Below are 15,000 nucleotides of genomic sequence, written 5' to 3'. Positions count from 1 at the left end.
TAAAAATATTGGATGATTTATTAGATTCTAGAAGGATCATTTCAATATATGTAGCTCATCCATACTTAAAGATACCAATTTCATTGCATCATCACAAGTTGCATAAACGAGGCCAAATTTGATGGTACGACATTTGTATATAATGTGACACAGCTTGACCATGTTTTTAGAGTTTAATTGATAACTTTGTCTGCGACTTTTTTATGCCAAAATATGATTCTTAAGGTTCCCAACCTGACAACCAGACAGTCTTGGCCCACTTTTTGCATGCAGTGAATATCAAAAGAAACTTGCTTGCTTAAAGGTCATGACTAAGATACACTATTACAAAACTGTGCCAGCGAAAGCCGCACTAAGCGAGATATCCAGTCTTTAACCGATATTTGATCAGAAGTCCCTTTGGTAACGGGCACTATTTGATAAAAAGAAATTAACATTCTAATCACAGAAACGAGACATTAACTTTTATGATCTTGTAGATCGAAAAAGCAATGGTAACTGCACCACTAGAGGCGTATAATATGATATTTTTTCAAGCTAATCATGTCTTCTTTATGGAGCAGGATTGTTTGATAGCTTCGGAACATATACTTAGATCAAAGTTTTCAAGCAAGCAAAAATAAGTCAAAACGTCTCATTTAGCTAACAAACAGTTATAAACATCAAAAACATACCTTGTGCCGGCAAAGCCGACGCAAGTTTTTAGAATGCTCAAGCACTTTTTTGAAATCTATTTCGGCTGACGAGACGGAACTTTATCTTTTTGGCATTCTGGTCAAAATTCTCGGAATCATCATACCACTTCTACCAGGAGTAGCTTTTTCAGTGTTGGTCGAACGTAAGGTCATGGCTTCCATGCAACGTCGAAAGGGGCCTAATGTGGTGGGACTATTTGGATTGTTATAACCTCTAGCGGATGGTCTGAAATTGCTCTTAAAAGAGCCTATTTCACCATCAAGCGCTAATCTTTTTCTTTTTTTAATGGCTCCGGTAATTACATTTATGGTGCGCCGTGCAAAGCTCATTTCTTTTCATCATAAAGGAATACACAAAAGTCTACCCTAAATAAAGGTACATGCGAAAAGCCCATACAACATATCGACCTAATAATCTATCGGGTTCACAAGCGATTGAGGATGGAAGTCAAAACATAAAGCGAGGTATTTGGGTTTTGAGCCTAGGGCCCTCTCTTTTAGTATCCATCGGCTGATATGAAAAAGGTTAGATTCACTTACTTGATACGTACTTACTGTCCAGGTAAAGGCCATATATTTTGGACACAATATGTCAGTATATTTGTGGCGGAATGGTCTAGAGTCAACGTTTTGACTTCCGCATAGAAAAGTCAAGCCCAACCGCAAGTAATTTCAGTATAAGAACTGATTTAAGTCATCGAACAAGTGCGCAAGAACCTATAATTCTTGTTCGTGGGACAATGCCAATAAATAGATAATGTTTGTCTCGTTCCGGGCAGGATGGTTCGGAGTTTTTATGTCTTAAAAGAAAAGTGTCCACTGGCTTTTGGGTATTTGATCCGATTCTATTGCTCTTTAGGACCAAAAGAAAGAGGAGGGCTGAGGTCAGGAAAATATACACCTATTTGATTTCTTTATGGCCCTTGGTGCGTGGCAATTGTTTGTTTTGTAAGTGTGCGATTTCGCAGAGAGTAAAGCTAGGCAAAACAATAATGTCTACTTCCCTTATCCCCGCAGAGTAAAGACAGAGAAATGAGGCAATCACGGGAAGTAACTGTTTTGCATCATTTAGCAAACGATGCGTGGTCTCAGAGGTAGCATAGTAGCAGAATAAAAGGATTGGCATTTTTGTTGGACTGTGAAGGCAACTAGTCGGAATAAATTTCGGTCAAAGGTAAACGTTACGTGGCTTTACGTAAAAACCGACGTGCGTGTTCAATGGCACAGACCTTGTTTCTATTCTAATCAAGTTATCAAGGGATCTTCGCCGGACTAAACTAATAGGTACTTTAGTTATTTGTCTGGGAAAATAAATTAGTTTAGTCAGAAGATATTTGTTATCGTTGTATAAGACATTTTTGTTGTCGAACCGGTGCCCATTCAACATTAAATCCATCTTTTAGACTGTATTGATATGGCTTAATTGGCTAGGCAGCTAATATATATGCACTAAGGTAATTGCACTTTCGCAAAGAAAGAAACGACAATATCTCCAGCCACCGAGGTGTTCTGAGGTAAAGCTGTATGACAAAATATTGTCACGTACAGTTTGGAGGGCAGCATTTGATATATTGACCCCTATTTGAGTCTGGTAGCTTGGGCGGTTATACTTTTTGATTATGGTATGGTATTGTCAGATTTAAATGTAGGTATATTGTATTCATTTGCTATATCTTCTTTAGGGGTCTATGGGATTATCATAGCGGGTCGGTCTAGTAGGGCGGCCGTTCAGTTGCCTATGGTATTAAGGTTTATGCGGTCAAATTCTATGTAGCGCGAAATGATTTGCTTTACATTTTGTATGGGACTCTTTTACGAGACTATTTCTTGGTTGAACTCGGCAAAGATAAAGGATTTTTATACCAAGGGCTAAAGTAGTTTGGAAATAAGAATACATGCAAAAAAGCTAGAAAAGGGCATGCTACAGAAACATGGTTAATTCTGTTCAGTTAAGGAGTCACTAAGCATATTATATGAAAGTTATCTCTGTTGATTGAGATGAGGCAACTTTTTTACGAATCAAAGTCTCCTTAGGCAGCCGACAACCTACAGTTATCTTTACATTCCTGTGTTCGTTGATAGAACAAATAACTGTATGCTATTTTGTTTTCCGTCAGCTGAGATTGCTTGTTTGCTGAATCAAAGCACCCATCGTATAAAAAATATTGCCTATTCCTTCGAAGATAAAAGACTAAACGACATACCAGTCGGCAGCATTCCAGATCCTCTGGAATGAGAACCATAGGTGATACCGGATAAATCTAGTTAGACGTTTTTCTTGCGGATGATCGAAAGACTCATGGTATCTGCTATATTTAACAATATTTTCAAAAAAAAAATGTAACAACCAACAAAAGCCTATTTTGTTTTTTTATAGCAGCAGAAAAAGAGTCCAGATGTTTGCTTAATTTCAGCGAATTATACCCAATGCGATGCGCAGGTTCTGAGCCTATAGGTCTCTCACATTTCATTTGATGCGAAATGGAGTGGATTATCGTCTAGTGAATTTATTATTTGAGGCAGGACATATCACAAGATTTCCACAAAAAACACATAGCCGCGATTTTAGCGATTGATCTGCTTCGCGAAAGCTAAGGCTAGATAGCGGCACTTGCATCTATAAAGCTTAGTCCATCCTTTCAAGAAACCCTGTTACCAATCTAAAGCAAGTTGTTGGGGTAAAGAGCCGTATGCGCGGTGACGTGCTTGTATGGTTCGGAGAGAACTCAATGTACACCGACGGATTGGTGGAATAGTTTAACTCTTTATCCCAAATATGCTTCTCTAGGAGCATTATGATCTGCTGCTTAAATGGTTTCTTATGAAGTATCTATTGGTCCTATTATCATTACTGTACTAATTTGTGTAGGTTTTTGTAATTTAAGTGAGATTGTTATGGCGTAAGAGCAGATATGGTTTCGTATTCTCTTGTTTCCTGTATCGATTATGTTTTTTATTTCCTGTCTAGTAGAAATCAATCGAGCCCCATTTGATTCACCAGAAGCAGAGGCTGAACCAGTAGCTGGCTACAACGTGGAATATTCTTTAATGGGGTTTGTTTTATTTTCTTTAGGAGAATATGCTAATATGATTTTAATGAGGTGCGGAGCTTCGCATCTGACATTCGTTAGGCTTTCGCTTTTCGCAAAAGCCAGCGTCTTCTCAAGCAAGGGCCTTATGCAGTAAACCCTTTTGGGCGACGGTTTGAACACAAATAGATTCCGCAAAGCTTTCAAAAGGAAATAGCCTAGTGTGTAAGCACAGCCATGAAGCGCGAACCCGTTTAATGAGCTATCTAGGATTGAAGAGATATCCCAAGTAATTAACCTTATATTCTTTTCCAAATCTATACTATTGAATGCCCATATGGATAAGTGTGCTCTTAAGCTCGAACCCCGAAAAGGTTACCGTAATGAATCTCTTATCGTTTCCGGGTGCGGATACACTTGCACGGATTACAGTTGACGGCTACGAAAACGGCAGGAAAAGAGACAGTACCTGACGTCTAGGGATGAATGTAAACCCATTGGACAGGGATAATCATTTTGGTTCCAGAAAAAAAGATTCACTGGCAATAGTTCACATTTATAAAAAGGCCACAAAACACTATAAGTTACTGAAATGACAGCGAAGCATGCGCTCATGTGTTTGAAACGATTGCAGGCCAAATAGAGCTAATGGTATCTTATGGGCAAATCGGGCCTAGACTATTTAACTTTACCTTCTGTAAGGAATTTGCAAAGACTTGTTTTTTGCTTGAAGGAGATCTCTGCTAAATAAATAAAAAACAAAATACTAAAAAGTGCCCATCATTGGGTATTTCATTTGAGCCCGCAGCGGCATAGATGGCATTGCTTATTTGTAAAGGATCGTTTTCTTTTGGGTGAGGCCAAAACCATAAATCTTTATGCCGATGACTCTTCCAGACCCTTTTAGTTTTGTTTTTTTTAAGCAAGCTTTGTATGGTTGTCAGCAAACTTCAAAGTTTGCGTTGTCTTTCTTATGCCATATATTAGCTAAGTGGTCTAAAGGACTGTGAAGGGAGGCCGATAGATGAAGAAAGTATAGAATTATTTGCTTATCTGTTGCGGCAACTAGATTCTAGTGTTTTTTTTAATCGAGTAGGCCCCTCGGTAAAGGTGCCGACACGTTGTCGGCACTTATCATATTATATTATAACATGGTGCTGGATAAAAAAAAACTTAAACCATGGCAAAGGCCTCAAAGGCTAAGCCGCTAAATGCTAGATATATTCTTAGTTTCAAAGTTTGTACCTCTATCTATCTACTTCTCCAAATACAATATCTTAAGTACCTATAATGGTGACTACATCAGCTAGCATGTAATATTTGGACATAAAATCAAGTCCTTGTAAATGAGCAAAGCCAGGCGCTCTTATTTTACGGCAATAGGAACGATTGGTTCCGTTACTGACCGAAAACATGCCAAATTCCCCTTTAAATGCTTCAACTGCGGTATGGGTGAAAGAAGCTGGTACAGAAAACCCTTCTGTATAAAGTTTAAGGTGATGGATCGAAGATTCCATGAATTACTTCATTTAAGGCCGTGACGGAGGACATAACTTACGATTACCAACTCTAATCATGCCATTGAGCATCTAGTTAAAGCATTACACAATAATTCGAATACTTTGTCACATTTCTTCAATACAAATGCAATAACAATCATAACAATCTCCCCTAGTACCTACTGATATGTCAAAATCCGATTAGTCATAAACATCATAAGGTGCTGCTTTTCACGGATCCCGACATACTCCCGGTTGAAGTAGATGGGCCCTTTTATTTGGCTTTCCCTTCCTAAGAACCATACATGAAAATTACCCTTCATACGGCTCATATGCATTCTCAATCCTATGACATGTTTACGGGCAGGCGCTTAGAAACCAAAAACATTCTTAGTCTATATATGAACGCCTGCTTATAGCAGCCAGCAAATTCTAGTCAAAAATCCAAACCATTTCCCGCAATGCCTGTCTTTAGCTCATTTGAGTCATTTTTTGCCAACATAAGCAGCAAAGATCTATTTACTGACCTCATATTACTGGCTATATGGTTTATAGCCATAAGGAATCGACCCCAAAACCAAAACACATGCTATACTTGCGGCAACAGCCATTACGTTGCGATACGCAATTTGACAATGGACGGGATCTCTCAGTGATCCGCTAAGTCTTTTTCTTAAGTTTACATATTCTGCGATCAGAGGTTGACAAATTATTTAGCATTATTTCACTCAATTACACTCTGTGGCTAAACCTTTTATGCCTTTCTTTCCGCTTGAATCGATCCGTAATGAAAGCCTAATTTTCTTTAGTCAGATAGACTATCTTCCTATCTAATTTGATGCCGAAAAAGAAAATCACGCAATGGGGCCCAGCCTTTAGTCTTTGAGCCTTCCTCTACCCATATCTCGTAATGTATTTAACCTTATACATAGGACATCTATATGGATATAGGCTTGTCACGTTTCGTCAATAGCATCTACTCTATTCCGATTTCGGCGGACCGTGCTCCACCCCGGTGAACCTATGCGGTTTCGACGTGCCCAGAGGCTAAAGGCGAATCCGTTCACAGTCCATTAGACCGACTTCTCTAAGATAGCCATAGCCTAGTTCTGGTCATGCTTTACTGAGCTTATACACATTTGCCTGCGCTGTCCTTCCTTCGGCTCGCCCTAGCCTTCATCTAAATAGACGTTATTATCAAGGCGTCACACTAAGCCTTTACAGTCGAAGCGTGCTTGAATAGGGTCAGACAAAACCGTTACCCAATAGAAACTTTTTCCGTATCGCAATCGATGTCTTCGTGTCGCACAACCTCTTAACATTACACCACTAAATCCCCAATCCAAGGCTTGCTGTGTAGTGACAGTGCCAATGTCTATTAATCATTGTTTCCAGACACGGTTATTGGTTGACATCTCTTCTGATTCGTCAATACGAGAAGCAAATTGTTATGTGAATAAAAAAATATCTTCACCCAAGCCCAAAGGCAAATCTTGTGCCACTCCACCTGGTCATATGTAACTAGTATACATCCTGGCTCCCGAAACTCTTTCATGGAATTCGAGAAGTTTCTCTCATTCCTCAAAAGCCCACGGAAAGAGAATTAATGCTCCCACGTCCATCGCATAAGTAGTTAAAGCAAGTAAGTGATTCGAAATTCAAGTTATTTCACAAAATAACACCCATATATATTAGGCTCATAACGGTACCTCGCAATTACAAAGTCTTTCTACGGCTAAAGGATAAGCGTGTTCTTAAGCCATCATAGAAACATAAATAGAGTGAAAAGTTACTTGATGCCAGCCAAAGCTGTGTCACTTGCATCATATAATCAAGTGCTCTCTAAACCGTACTAGATAGTTGCCTATCATACGGCTCTTTGATTTGAGTGACCGTAAAAGAACAGAGTTTAGTTGCTACCGAACAGAAACGATTTCACATTAAGAGAACATCCAAATCTTTACCTTCATCTGTAACGCTAACGAAGCAGTAAACGTAAGTTAAAGGCTTTGCTTTGTCCTAAAAGCTAAAAAAAGTACGAAACCGCTTTTTTACCCCATTCCATGCACGCTATGAAAAGACTAGTTAAGGCAAATAAAACGCGTTGTTGTGCTCTGGCCTCGAAACTCATACATTCCAATAACATCTCACAAAGCGGTTAAATTAACTGACTAATCCCTCATCCAGATGTTCTAACTGACATGAACTTTGCTCTTAACAGCTCAAATGGAAAGCATTAATCTTAAAGCCATTAATCTAAACTCCTTCCCTTCTATGACACTAGCAGCCTTTTTTGTTTATATAGTGTCTTGGTACTGCGAACTTTCTGTCTTACACATCTAGTAAGCAAATGCATAATTCACCGGTTCCATTAAATGCTCTTATCCTTTAGCAAAGGTCATGTGAGCGTACAGTTATGCTTCAAATGTTTACGATATCCATGTCAAATCTTAGTTTCCCTCTTTTTTGGTGCATTCGCTTCAGATCTCCGATACACACAAGGAAAAATGCGAAAGAAAAAAACCTTATGTCCAAGGCTTATCCAGTTGATCATTTCACTAGCGTTTCGCATTCACAAGACTCTCCATTCAACTGCCACTTAAAGATATAGTGAAAAATATGGCAAATGTTGGCTGTGTCTGGTTATCTTTTTTTATGACATATTAGAGTCTCTGCCATATCTTATATTTCAATAAAAAATACTCGCTTTGCTGCGCTTCCTTGCAACGCTTGGCTTCATTTGATGGCTCCACGGTCGCCCTCTGAACGATCAAAATGAGGTAAAGCTTAAAGATACGTTTTATACTCGATTAATTTTTCTGTTCCTCTAGTTGGATAGGCGCTTCTTTTCTATCAGCTAAATCCCCCCAATAGAACCGTACATGCAAGTTTTCTCGCATACGGCTCACGCCACTTTGCTACAGGCAAGGTGGCCCAGTTTTTCTTTTCCAATGAAAGAAATCTCATTAGCATTCAGTTCGAAAAGGGGCCTTACCATTTCCGTCAAATGACTTGGCCTTCCTGGCTTGACTGCCTGGTCATGCTTTTTTGACTGGTCTGGTTGGTTTTTGTTTTGGGTTCCTTTTTCGCTATGCTTTTAGTTTAGCCAATGGGCCTGCCACATCCAGTGCCTAAGCATTTCTAGCAAAGTCTTTGCCAATGGTGCCATCCTAACTGCCCTGGGGATTCGGTTTGTTCTTTGCAGTTAACCTATTTCTTCCGATATGAGTGAAAATAGGATCCAGGGCCAGTCACACGTTCTACTGCGCTGAGATGCAGAGGGTACTGGTTACGATATCACCCCGCGGGGCACGCGCGTGCGTCTTTAGCGGGCACTCCAACACCCGCCGACGTGTCTTTGTTTTCAAGAAACCCCGATGATTAACTTGCATAACAATCGAAGAGAGCAAAGTTTCTTTCTGACTAGATCCTTAATATAGGTGACGAGGCCACCTTCATGACCTTTTAATTCCGTTCCCCAGGGGCCTCACTTGAATCGCTTGGCCTTTTCAGACTTAATGCTTATGCCACAAAAGTTGCCTTTATGTGTCATCCGTGCCAGGGGACAAGCAGGGCATCGCTGGCAACATAAAATATGTCGACTCGGCAGCAGCAGCTTTGTGTCGCACTGAAATAATCCAATATGCGGTTCCGCACGTTCTACTACTTCCCCATCCATTTCCGATACTGATCATAGGACACCATGAGCAGCAAGGTGTTAAGGTCCAAGATTCGAAGTGAAATTCTTGATTTGTCTACTCAATGCCATATTGATTTCCTTTCTGCCTTTTTTCCACCAGCCTACGACCGGACTCGAACCGACTTGCCGTTTCCCGATAATAGAAAGGCTCCACCTAAAGAGCTGCGTAAGCCACACAATTCGCTAACGATAGTCTTACCAGTTTGGATGGTATCCTAAAATATTTGTTTATGCATCGTTTAAAAGCTATAGGCTATGCAAATTCCCTATGGTTTCCAAAACATCCACAAAATTTAACGAAATCATTTCATAGCCTCAACAGTTAGGTTAGAATGTCTTTTTTTCAGATATTCTCATTAGTCTTTGTCGCCTTCACGACCCTATTTTTCTTAAAGCAGAAACCATGATATTGCCTTTTTTCGCTTCCAGTTGCCATCGTTTAGCCATTAGCCGTAATGCAATCAAAAAGAATTAATCGATAACCATTCTAAGAATCGCAAATTTCGCTCGTACAAAGCAATTGACAATTTTACTTTGGCTTTCAGGCATATTTGATCGATGCGAAACCTTGTTGATCTGTGAAATGCTGAAGCCATTTCTATAAGGTTATATTTTTGCTTATAAAGAAACTATCTTCTGAATTCTTATCAAATAACGCACATAATAATTAATATACCTATAAATCCGCTTTGTTTTGATGTTTTTTGGTTATTGAACTTTAAGAAATAGAAGGGGTGCCGACTCCTTTTCGAGTCGGCATTCGTAAATAATCTGTCCATGCTAGCAAAATAATGTAAACAACATTATCATTTTATTTCCTTCGAGTCGTCATTCCTAGTTAATATCGCTTCTATTTGACTAATAATAGGAGTGCTTACAAAATAGAAAAAAGACATTGCAAAAACCACTTATCCAATAGTAACATACGATGCCTCTACAGGTTAACATCCAATCCAGCCCAAAAGTAAGCAATCGGCCAGAAACAACCAAAACATTCTCTAATAAATCAATCAGAAACTCGAACTCCGTACTGCAGAAATGTTAATAAAAAACAAAACCAATGATAGCGCAAAAACTAATCCTGTAGCGGCCACTCCTCCTAATTTGTCAGGGATACTTCACAAAATGACATAAATCGGTAAAAAATACCGTTCCAGTACAATATGAGCCAGAATGAACATCGGATTCGCAGGGATATAATTATCAAAATGTCCTAAAGCATTAAAGGAATAAAATAGCCAAATGGAGAAAAAGATGGCAAATGCTACCCAACCTACCAAATCTTTGACGTAGAAATAGAGATAAAAAGCAATTCTATCTACAAACGAATTTAGACCCAATAGATTATTAGATCCGTATTCATACAATGCAGCCAAATGAATAAGACTAGCGCCTGCAATTATAGAAAGTAATAGGTGATAGGAACTGAAAAAACGATTCAAGGTAGCATTATCTACAGAAAACCCACCCCATAGCCAAGTAACTATGGTATCTCCTATCACAAATATGGCACTTGCTAAACTAGTAATTACGGTAGCTCCCCAAAAACTCATTTAACCCCAAGAAAATACATAGCCTATAAAAGCAGTAACGATCATTAATAAAGGAATGACCACTCCAACGCACCAAACAAATTCCCTAGGACTAGTGTAACTTCCATAATACAAACCACAAAAAATATAAATATGAACTACAATAAAAAACATACTAGCCCCATTTGCATATATGTAGCAAAGCAACCAGCCTCCCTTCACATCTCTCATGATATGTTCTACGCTGTTGAAAGCTAAATCAACATGAGGTGTATAATGCATAGCTAAAAAAACACCACTAATGACTTAAATGACCAAACAAAAACCAGCTAACGAACCAAATCCCCACCAATAACTTATATTGCTTAGAGTTGGATGATCTACCGAATGCTAATCGAGTACAGAAAACATGGGCTACTTAAGCACAAAAAGTCATCTAGCCATGATAGTAATCGTAATAATAGCATTTAACCTATTTCAAATCATACAGCCCCGACTGGGCATTCATTTTTGATCATAGATAGTTATTTCGTCGTTTTAGCTTTAGATAATTTACTTTATTTATCTAAAAAACTGGGGCTCTTACCGATAAATGAAAGTTTTTCCTAATCCCAGAAAGCATCGAATGTTCCCTAGAATTTATTGACTTTCATTAGAATCGGGACTTAAGTCCCATATAGTCTCCATTACTATTCTATTTAATAGACCTTCTTTCTTTTTTTCCTTTTCTTCATTATGACAGAGTATGTAAAGAGCGTTTAGAGCTGGAGGAAGACTGGGATTCGAATAAGCTTTAAGCATAGAAACTGCTATTTTAATAACAGAATCTTCGAAAGAAAGTATAAATTGATCAGAGTTAGACATACCCGCTAGTCCTATGCAAGCAAACCTACGCCCATTTAAAAGATCGGTTAATAAGTTTAAGGATAAGATAAATTCCCTAAAATTGTTACTATCCGGCATGTGGGTATGAATAAAAATTTCAGAGAAAAATCATCCAATCCCTTTATCTTTACTTTGTCCCCCAAGTCGTCCGTTCCTTGCTTTTCTTCCCTACCCGCATAACAACCTTTCCTGTACGGTATTTTGTGGATAAGCGAAGACTAGAGGCCGTTAGGCAGCAGACCCGCGACCTAGCTATCAAAGGGATGTTTAGCTTTATCCTACCCTTCGTGATTGCGTATTCCACGGTAGAATTTGCCAGTTTAAGGTGTCAAAGGAATGGCTTCGAACCGGGTTCAAATCCTATAAACGAATCATAGTTGTGCTTTGTTTGCTGTTTGGATTCGCCTTACCTGCTTATGCTTTTATAGCACAAGATTTTACCACCCACTTTATACCCATCACCAATATATTGCTGGGTTTATCATGGTAGGGGCCATATTCTTCATTAGGGATTATGATCCGGAACAAAACAAAGACAATGTATTGTCAAGAATGTTGGAGCATAAAGAAGCAATAATATCCCATTTAAGTTGGGCTAGCTTATTTCTAGGTTTCCACACTCTAGGTCTTTACGTACATAACGATGTCATGCTAGCCTTTGGAACTCCAGAAAAACAGATTCTTATTGAGCCCGTTTTTGCATTTGCATTATTGAAAAAGAAATATGGTTACGGATCTTTCTTAACTTTACAAAATACTTTAACCACCAAAGAATATTTGCTGAAAAAATAAAAGCTTTAGATAAAAGCCAATTTAAGCAACAAACTTGCAATTCACTCCAAGATACTAATTCAAATAATAGCTATAAGAAATGCAAACAAAAGAAACCGCATAATCCGGTTAATGATCATGATTGCAGGGACAAAGATAATGGTAAAAAAAAACAACCAGATTAATAAATATATATTATCATAGCACGCTAACTAAAAGGCATTAGCGCATTGATTATGGCTTTCAGCATCGAGGTGCTAAACCTTCCCTAAGATGTTTTGATCAGCTTGTTATCCCACAGAGTCACTCTTATCCTAAGAGTGACGGCTCTTCCACTTGGTTAGCACCGTTAAATCATAGCAGGCCAACTTTCTAACTATTTGACTGATAAGTATTGCAATCAATCTCCCGCACTCTTTGGCTGATTCCTGTCTCTGCATGTTTTCGTTACTTTCTATCTAAAAGGCCTACGCGCCAATCGCTTGCCATCGCTGCATATTGCTTTGCCAGGCCAGACAATGCAGCTGATCGCGAATATGGCTTATCGCATGCCATAGCAAAGACTGGCTATATCGCATTGATTATGTTTGTTTTCTGCGATCATAATATTTTTTATAGGTCTGGAGATCATAACATTTTTTATAGGTCTAGCAAGTGTCATAAAGCAGCAATCCGGCTAATTCATTTTATTTTGGGCAAGCGGGTGCCTTCGTGGTTAAGATTTTAGGGCGTCGAAACGGATTTTGGAACCTATTTACATTTTCTATGAAAGGAACGGTCAACGAGCCCGCCGGTACGGACGCCATTAAGAGGACCCCCAATAATTTATTGGGAACTGTACGAAGTATTTGAAAGACAGGGAAAAAGTACCATTCGGGTAATATTTCCAATGGAGTCGCAAAAGGATTTGCTGGTTCACCAATCATTGATGGTTCCGGAACCGCAAGACCCACAGTACATGCAAACGTCCCTAAAATGACTACTGGAAAAATATATAATGGGTCGAGTCCATTTATTAGCTTTTTCTAGTGCAGAAAACTTGTAATTCCTTACTATCTGGCATAATTGTCTTGTTTCATCCTGAATATGAAGTTAGTTGCAACAGGTTGCTGGAGGCAGCAAAAATAGTACAGGTTGCCAGGCTAAAGGATTGGTTCATTTTTTTTTTCAAGCCAATAAACTTATTTTTAGTGAAACTATTCATAATTCTGCGACTGGAGAGCAACCAACAAAGAAAGATGGAGATCCGGCATTATGGCGCGTGATCCTCCTAACCCTAGATAAAAGGTGGAAAGCGAGGATAAAGTGCTTTAGTTAAGTGTCATTGCTTATGACGTTATTGCTGTAGCCTCAAGGAGGTTTGGCCATTGCTTCAACCTTCCCGAATTCCTGCAGATTCGGGTCGTTTTCCGCCACCGGAACGTCTTGAAATAATTCCCATATGGTGCGGGAGACTCAATTGATCTAGACTCAGAAGCTGGGATTTGACCCTTTCCATCGATCGGTTGGGCCAAAGCATTTACTGGCTTAAAGGCCTAAGAAAGAATTACTAACTGGTATTTGCGCAATTTTTCCCGTTGCTTTTACGGAACCCCCTTCCTGTATGGTCGAACCATCGCCCATCAGTACTTAGCCAACATTATCAGATTCTAAATTCAAAGCGATGCCTACTGTACCATCTTCAGATTCTACCAATTCTCCAGCCATTACTTTGTTCGAACCATGAATGCGGGCTATTCCATCTCCCACTTAAGGTACAGTGCCAGTATTAACAATTTCCATTTCTGGGGATCGGATGGGTCAAAAACAGCTAATTCGTATAAAGCCATTGAACCCGCAATACTGGCCGGAAACGGCGAGCAGACAGTCTTTGATTCATAGCAGTGCAGCTCTTGACGTACGGGGCTTTCCCTTACTTTGTTTCCGGAGTACAGTAGCTAAAGAGTGCAGTATTTGACTATTTATTAGGCATTTCCTTCGACCGGAAAAGTGGCCATTGGTTCACGATACGAATACTGTTCTAGGGATGTCGCTAATAGTTTCTGCTAGACAGAAGTACTGTTTTGAACGGGCTGGCTCAGCAGCAACTCCTGGTACTGTAGCCGTGGGAACGACGGTTCGGTACTCGTTGCTGTGACTGAGCCTAGGGGTTGTCTTTCATAACAATAGCAAGTTCGTAACTGATAGGTGCAAATAGGGTTGTGTTTATACAAGTTCGACAAAAAAGGAAAAGCAATGAATCCTTTGGTTTCCGGTAGATGGAAGATCTGCATGAGCGATACAAGAATTCTTGTATAATAACAATCGATTAATAAGAACCTATTCGGCCAATCCAAACGGGTTGCGCCATAGCAATCTTTGTTGTAAAAAAAAAATTCGCTCTAAACCCATCAATTGAACTCACCATGGCCCCAGTACCTCTTTGCTTTAGTATAGTTGCCTTTTTTTGTTTTTTAAGTAAGTTAAGAAATCTCCGGCACTCTAATAAGACGTGAAACACCCGATGCCATTTTGACCTCGATGTGTGAAAAGCGCCTTTTTCTGCCATATGTACTGGAAATTACCGGGAGACGTGGTTGGACAGTCCGGATTGTTTTCGCATAACGCTGCGATCACATCACATTGATGACCGTAAATCACCGCTATGAGGCTGAATTCTCTTAATGAAAGTGATGAGGTTTTTGACTTTGATATCCCCTTTCAATTTGCATTCCATGCAATCGGCAAGCGGAGTCATCAATTAAAATGACAAAAATATTTTCACGTTAAGCTGAAAAACTCCATTGTTGGCCAGCACTTCAAGCGCTGCCAAAAAGAACATATCACGGTAAGACTATAACTACAATAAGAAGTCTTTTCAAAAGCAGTGGCTTTGGCCTGTTGGGGTCC

This window comes from Lygodium microphyllum, unplaced genomic scaffold (assembly GCF_053477565.2).
Source record: "Lygodium microphyllum isolate KBCC unplaced genomic scaffold, Lygodium_microphyllum_v1.1.10 scaffold_281, whole genome shotgun sequence".
Taxonomy (NCBI): domain Eukaryota; kingdom Viridiplantae; phylum Streptophyta; class Polypodiopsida; order Schizaeales; family Lygodiaceae; genus Lygodium; species Lygodium microphyllum.
Note: the sequence above shows the minus strand (reverse complement) of the source record.